Below are 6,834 nucleotides of genomic sequence, written 5' to 3' on the forward strand. Positions count from 1 at the left end.
CTGCTCTCACCCCTTCCTCGCAGAACCACGATAGGGTTCCCCTTGTCCTCACCTTTCACCCCACCAGCCTCCACATTTAACGGATCATCCTCTGCCATTTCCGCCACCTCCAGCGTGAACCCACCATCAAACACATCTTCCCCACCCCTCCTCTTTCAGCATTATGAAAGGACTGCTCCCTCTGCGACACCCTGGTCCACTCCTCTATCACCCCCAACACCACCTCCCCTTCCCATGGCACCTTCCCGTGCAAGCACAGGAGATGCAACACCTGCCCTTTTACCTCCCCCCCTTCCCACTGTCCAGGGCCTCAAACACCCCTTCCAGGTGAAACAGCGATTTACTTGTACGTCTTGCAATTTAATGTACTTTATTCGCTGCTCACGATGTGGTCTCCTCTACATTGGGGAGACCAAACGCAGATTGGGTGACCGCTTTGCAGAACACCTCCATTCAGTCCGTAAGCATGATCCCCGAGCTGCCGCTTGCCTGTCACTTTAATTATCCCTCCACTCCCGCTCGGTCCTCAGCCTCTTGCACTGTTCCAACGAAGCTCAACGTAAGCTCATGGAACAGCACCTCATCTTTCGATTAGGGACATTACAGCTTTCTGGACTCAACATCGACTTCAACAATTTCAGACCATGACCTCTGCCCCTATTTTTTCCACATGGCAGCTGTTGATGATTCTAACATTCCCATTTACACCTCTTCTAGATACAGCTTTTGTTTCTTTACTTGTCCCATTACCATCTCCTTTTGTGTACTATCTTACCTTTTGTCATTTAGTCATGCCTGCCTTCCACCCTAACAGACCTTGTCTTAATGCTCTTTCCTCCCCTCTCTGCACTTGCTTAAAATCTGTTACATCTCTAACTTTTTCCAGTTCTGACGAAAGGTCATCAACCTGAAATGTTAACTTGGTTCCTCTCTCCACAGATGCTGCCTGACCTGATGAGTATTTCCAGCATTCTCTGTTTTTAGTTCAGATTTTCAGCATCCGCAGTATTTTGCTTTTGTATAAAGTAGTGTAACTGGAAACACTCAGGAAAAATATCATTTGCTAGATTTTATGGGGCAAGTTACTTTGCAAGCTTGGTGAGCTGCAAAGCTAAATGGAACACCAGTGTGATTCTCCCACCGTCTCCTTGTTGGTATGTCTACTTAAGAGCTTTTATTAGCTTGCTACAATCTTGTTGCCCTAACTGCATGTATTATTCTCATTTGGTCATTTTTAAGTTCAATTAACATGCTTGTACAAGAAGTATCAAGGGAAAATACACATACACACATTTTTCTAGCATTAATGTACTTAGAGCTTTCAGTGTTGAACTTTAATTTGATGTAAACTTATATAAAGACACACAAGAGTCACTTTTACAGTTTTAAAGTGTCCATTAAAAGGTGTTTTCTTCTTTTATGTTGCCTAGCAGTCCAAACGTGGTAAGAGATAGCAAGTTATCAACACACCAAAGTTAATGTTAATTTCTACAATATATAGATGTAATAACAGGTTACATTTTAGTGCCACACATGACCTACTGGTACACAATAACTTCAAGCCAAAACCAAGTGTTTTTGTGAAATGTAACACTATCAATTTCAAATGACTTTCATGTGGATTAGCAAATATAATCATTTGTCTCCATACTACAACATTACAACCCAAACATTAAAACATTAAAAATATCTATTTCAAATATCAAACTAGTTGTGAAATGTACTTGCAGTGATAAAATTATATACTTTGTGATGAAATTGTATAAATAGATTTGATCTTTGTGTACAATTAACCTCACCCTTATAGTTTAGTAATTCACAATATAGTTCATAGAAATTTACAGCACAGAAGGCGGCTATTCTCTCATTTGTATTATACAACCAGCATTCGCAGGTAATTAATTTTACAATAAAGTACTCACAGAGATGGACCATGTCCCAAGTGCAGGAAAGATGTTAAAATCACATTATGGATTGTTGCGTGTCAGGGTCATAACATGAAAAACAAAATGAGCAATGAAATCAAAAGAATAGTAAGTAGAAGTCAAGAAATGTAAGTTTACCTCTGAAGTATATTTATCATATTTCAGCCCATCTTGTAGAAACACAGCACAGATATTAGTCAGAACAGAATACTGAACTTAATATAAATAATAAGTAAAATGACATACAGCTAGTCCCCATGACTGAAAAACAATTAAAATTAGTTCATATATTTATATGTAAACATATACATGCACATGTCTTTCTCCTCTCCCCTCAAAACTAGCAGGCAATATGGAGGCAAAAAGGGCAGCCTTTAAAGTTGCTGCATCAAAAATTTATCACAATTTATTAAAAAATCAAATACATGATGTCATACATAAATAAATGTATTAATATTTTAGTACTATAAATTATACCAATATATTCAAGTTTTTGCAGGTTTCTGCCAAAACAAAATTAAAATTCAGTGACGAGTGCAGATCAGCACATGATGAACAAAGAATGCATTTCTGACATTTCAGTGTTGAAAAGAATTTCATTTTCCCTTTAATTCCTACCTACAGGTTGATTTTCCTTGAAGCAAATAAATATACTTTATCATTTCCTGAGTAAGAAACGACAGAACTAAAACTCTGAAGTTCAATTCAAGACAGCATAATATAATGCTTTTGGTTAAATATGATTGGGGAACAGCTATATCTTTGCCACAAGCTAAACAAAGTTTACTCTTAAATGTAGTTACTACTTAAAACAAATAACTGAAAATAAATTGGTTCTAACCTTATTCTGCAGTATTCAGCTCATACATATTCAAATTAAAGGCTCTCTTCAAAGAATTAATAGAAGCAGAAATGAAACCAAAATGCTGATTTTCTTTTAATTTTGCACTTTGATCTTTGTTACGAGTCAGCACAAGAAATTTATCTTCAATTAAATATAGCATAGGCTTATCATTCAGAAACAACTTGATGCCAGTTGTAAACGAATGCAACTTAATCAGCAGCCCGCCAATCACCAAACTGCTACATAATTAAATTAAACTGAATCAGCTGATAACTGCTCTTTTCCACTGCTTGCTCCAGCAAATCAATGAAATGCATTAGTTATGGCAAAGATACACATTATAAACATGATGCATTTACTACATTGAAAAACTTCTACTTATTAAACTGTACAGTAGTGTAAAATTCTGCACCATAAGCAATTAAAACTCAATCTAAATTGTACCTTACATTAAGTTTTTTTTTTTAATGGCTTTTTAAGACTAAGTGGTTCAGAAAGCAACCACACACGTTCCCATCAATACATAAAAGGTTTTCTTACTGTTCGTTTCATATTTATATAGCACACATACAATTGTTTGTGAAAATACGCAAATGGAAGTTGCAACATCTCTGCGCTTAGTTAAGTAATTTCACATTTACATTGTATGATCTTAACAAATACAGACAAATGACATTTTGATGCGTTTATACAACTGGTGCAAGGTTGGAGAGCAGTAATTTTGCTGTTTGTGTGATGTAAATAATTGACATTGATTTTTTTTGCTCGAAATACAACTGCTAGCTGCCAACGTTTCTGAGAAAGTATAATGCTGATAATGTTCATGAATTCTGTGCCTGTACCAACAATTAGTACTTTGAAAAGTAAACTGTCATTTGAATAGCAAATTATCCTCGATAAAACATTAAGCCTCACATTGAGATATTTGGAGCATATTCGACATTAACGCAGGTCTGATCTCTATCATCATACAATAACATTGGACTTCGGTCAAACTCCAATCTGACAAAAAAGATATTCTGCAACTACTAATCTGCCCTTTCAGATAATTTATCGGGGTTGCAAAGCAAAAGAAAACACAATTTAACCTTCAGAAAACAAAACCCCTTACCTGTCCACCTTTTTAAAAAAATCCTCAGGCAGGAGTCTTTGAGCAGCCCGAGTAAGAAATGACTCAAACGTTAAAAAGGCCAGCATAAAAGTCTGATCCGTTTGTTTAGATGTTTCTTTTTATGGTGTTGGAAGTAAACACTGAACAAACATACATCCACCTGCAAAACATCGCAAAACCAATTCCTTCTTTCCAAATACACTAACTGAAAACCCCTGGACGACACACTTCCACCTCCCGTCAACTAATCGAAGGGCACTCCACACACCATGCGCTGCCGAGCAAAGGGGTGGATACACCAATACTATTGGTCAGCCTCATTCACCGAGCCGTCTGCCCGTCCCAATCGGAACAATGGCGATGTTGATCGAGTGTTGGAGCCACAGGAGCAGTCAATCATAAACCCTGTGTCAGCCTGCTCCACTCAGAGCTGCTGTCAATCAGGATAGGATCGGGAAGTATTTCAACTCGGTTTTAACCTGACAGCGGTTGTTAAAAGGCTTCAAAAAGCGAGGGGAGGGGCAGATTAGTGAAAGGTAGTGCGCTGGCTTATTATGAGGGAGGAAATGTAAAATATTAATACATTCTGAACCAAAAAATCCCTGTTTAAAATACAGTTAGCCCAGCGCTTCTCCCAGTTGTGGCAAAGTTGATTCTTAAAATAGTTCGGGATAAAGCTTGCAGCAACGGAATGCGGAAGCCAATTCAGGCCAAGGATATAGAAATATTTACGGCCCACTGCATTTTGTTTTACATTATCAAATCCAACCGTCCTCTCTCACTACTAAGAAGCATTTCTCCCCTTCTCACTCCAACCCCGCAAAAAAGCTTCTTTGGGTGCACAGCAACAACCATTAAATGCCGTTTTTCGGAAACAAATAAAAATACTTACAGATAATTAGCAGTTAGGGAAACAACTTGAGACCAAGTGTGGCCCGGATTTTGCCATCAGCGGCAACACTCTCACTTGTAACTTGGGGCGAGGCTGCTACAGTATAAAAGTGAACAAGTCTGCAGAGTACAGAGCGGCATTAAACGGGTTGCACTTAAACAGAGTGTATTAATTGGGAATTTGGAGAAGAGGGGCAAGTACCTAATTGGTGGTGTACTCTTTTGGGTACGAACAAATAAACTGCAAATTAACAAAAATACATTAAATGAAACTTAACTTAAATTAAAATTTGGTTGCCGGGGGTGCTGAAGCACTCCAGTCCCTAGTCGTGGAAGGCCTCGAGCGTGCCGGCGGATGCCGCGTGCTCCATCTCCAGGACCACCTGGAACGTGGCCGCGGAAGAGAGGCAGGCAGTCGGGCCGAACGAGCTCCTCGACCACCCGCTACCTGGACCAGTTGATGGCCACTTTGGCCAGGCCCAGGACCAGTCCCACGAGGCAGTCCCCCGATCTGCCCGCTCCCCTCCGCACCAGGTGACCAAAGATCAGGAGCGTGGGACTGAAGTGCAGTCAAAAATTGAGGCGCAGCCCCTTCAAATAATGTAAGAGGGGCTGCAACCACTCACATATTACATATACATGGAACACGGACTCCTCCAGGCCGCAGAAAAGGCAGACGGCCTGGGAGTCCTTGAAACTACTTCAAACTTTATTGCACGGGACTGTTTCGTGCAACACCTTTCAGGCCAAGTCCCCAATAGATAAAGGGAGGACTCCCGCATAGAGAGCCTTGCATTGGGGACTCCCGCCTCTGCTGGACGGCAAGATGGTGCACCAAGGCGTGTCCTGATGGCAAAGTGGAGGGTGTGCAAGAGCAGCCCGTACAAGAAACCCCTCCATGCAGAAGGAAAAAGCATGGAGGGCATTTCTAATTGGCAGTGTAACCTTCAACGATTTCCAAAAAAACAGGGACAGTTGGTAGGTGATTGGTTGGTAATTATTAAGGGTTTTTTCTCTCTCTAACATAGGACAGTGGTTTAAATGGTGTGGGAAACTATAAAGTACTGCATTACATTTATAGCTTACTTAGGTAAACTAATTCATATAACTATAAATAATCATTGAATAAAGACTTTAACTAATTAAATAAATAAAATAAGGCTAGACTAAAATATGGCAGAGCAGGTTGTGTGTCTGGACTGCAGTATGTAGGAGTTTGTGGGCAGTGAGACTATCCCAAGCAAACACGTCTGCAGGAGATGTCTCCATCTCAATCCTCTCCTGCTCAGTGTCATTGAGCTGGAGTGAGAGTTGGAGACACTCTGACACATAAGGGAGGGGGAGGAATTTCTGGACAGTTTCATCCAGAATACAGTCACACCCCAGAGGAAAGCACAGGTTCAGGAAAGGGAGGGTGTGACCGTTAGGGAGCCGGGTACGGGGATTTCGGAGAGGTTGAGAAGGAGGTCCTGCAGACACTGGTCATGTCCAACATGTACGATGTACTCGCTACCTGTGAGAACAAGGAGAAAGACTGCAGGGAGAACAACCACAATGCAGACCAAGGCACCGTGGCTCAGAAGGCTGTCCAAGGGGGGGGGGGGGGGGAGAGAGAGAGAGCAGAATAGAAATGTGGTAGTGATAGGGGACTCTCTAATTAGGGGGATAGATGGCGTCCTCTGCAGCCAAAAACAAGAATTTCAAAGGGTGTGTTGTCTGCCCGTTGCCAGGGTAAGGGATATCTCACGGTGGCTGGAGAGGAACTTGGAAAGGGAGGGGGTAAATCCAGTTGTCGTGGTCCATGTTGGAACAAACGATACAGGTAGGAACAGGAAGGAGGTCCTACTGAAAGAGTTTCAGGAGTTAGGCTCTAAATTAAAAAGCAGGACCTCGAGGGTAATAATCTCTAGATTATTGCCCGAGCCACGTGCAAATTGCATAGAAGCAGACAGATCAGGAGAATTAACAAGTGGCTAAAGGGCTGGTGTGGGAAAGAGGTTCCTTTTCATGGGACACTGGCACCAGTTCTGAGAGAGGAAGGAGCTGTACCGATGGGACGGGCT

At 41.2% G+C, this 6,834-nt stretch overlaps 1 protein-coding gene across 1 annotated transcript in view; it reads right to left on the minus strand.

Annotated features, from left to right (window-relative positions):
• The window catches only part of LOC147115025 (band 4.1-like protein 3), a 335,880-nt gene extending 332,008 nt beyond the window's left edge, over positions 1-3,872 (minus strand). The window contains exon 1 of the mRNA XM_085993247.1: positions 1,923-3,872. The gene's annotated coding sequence lies outside the window, so the exon portion shown is untranslated. The remainder of the gene's footprint in view (positions 1-1,922) is intronic.
• Between the last annotated feature and the right edge of the window lie 2,962 nt (positions 3,873-6,834).

Source organism: Somniosus microcephalus, chromosome 7 (assembly GCF_052327205.1).
Source record: "Somniosus microcephalus isolate GS21.2 chromosome 7, FLI_Smic_1.0, whole genome shotgun sequence".
In the NCBI taxonomy this organism is placed as follows: Eukaryota; Metazoa; Chordata; class Chondrichthyes; order Squaliformes; family Somniosidae; genus Somniosus; species Somniosus microcephalus.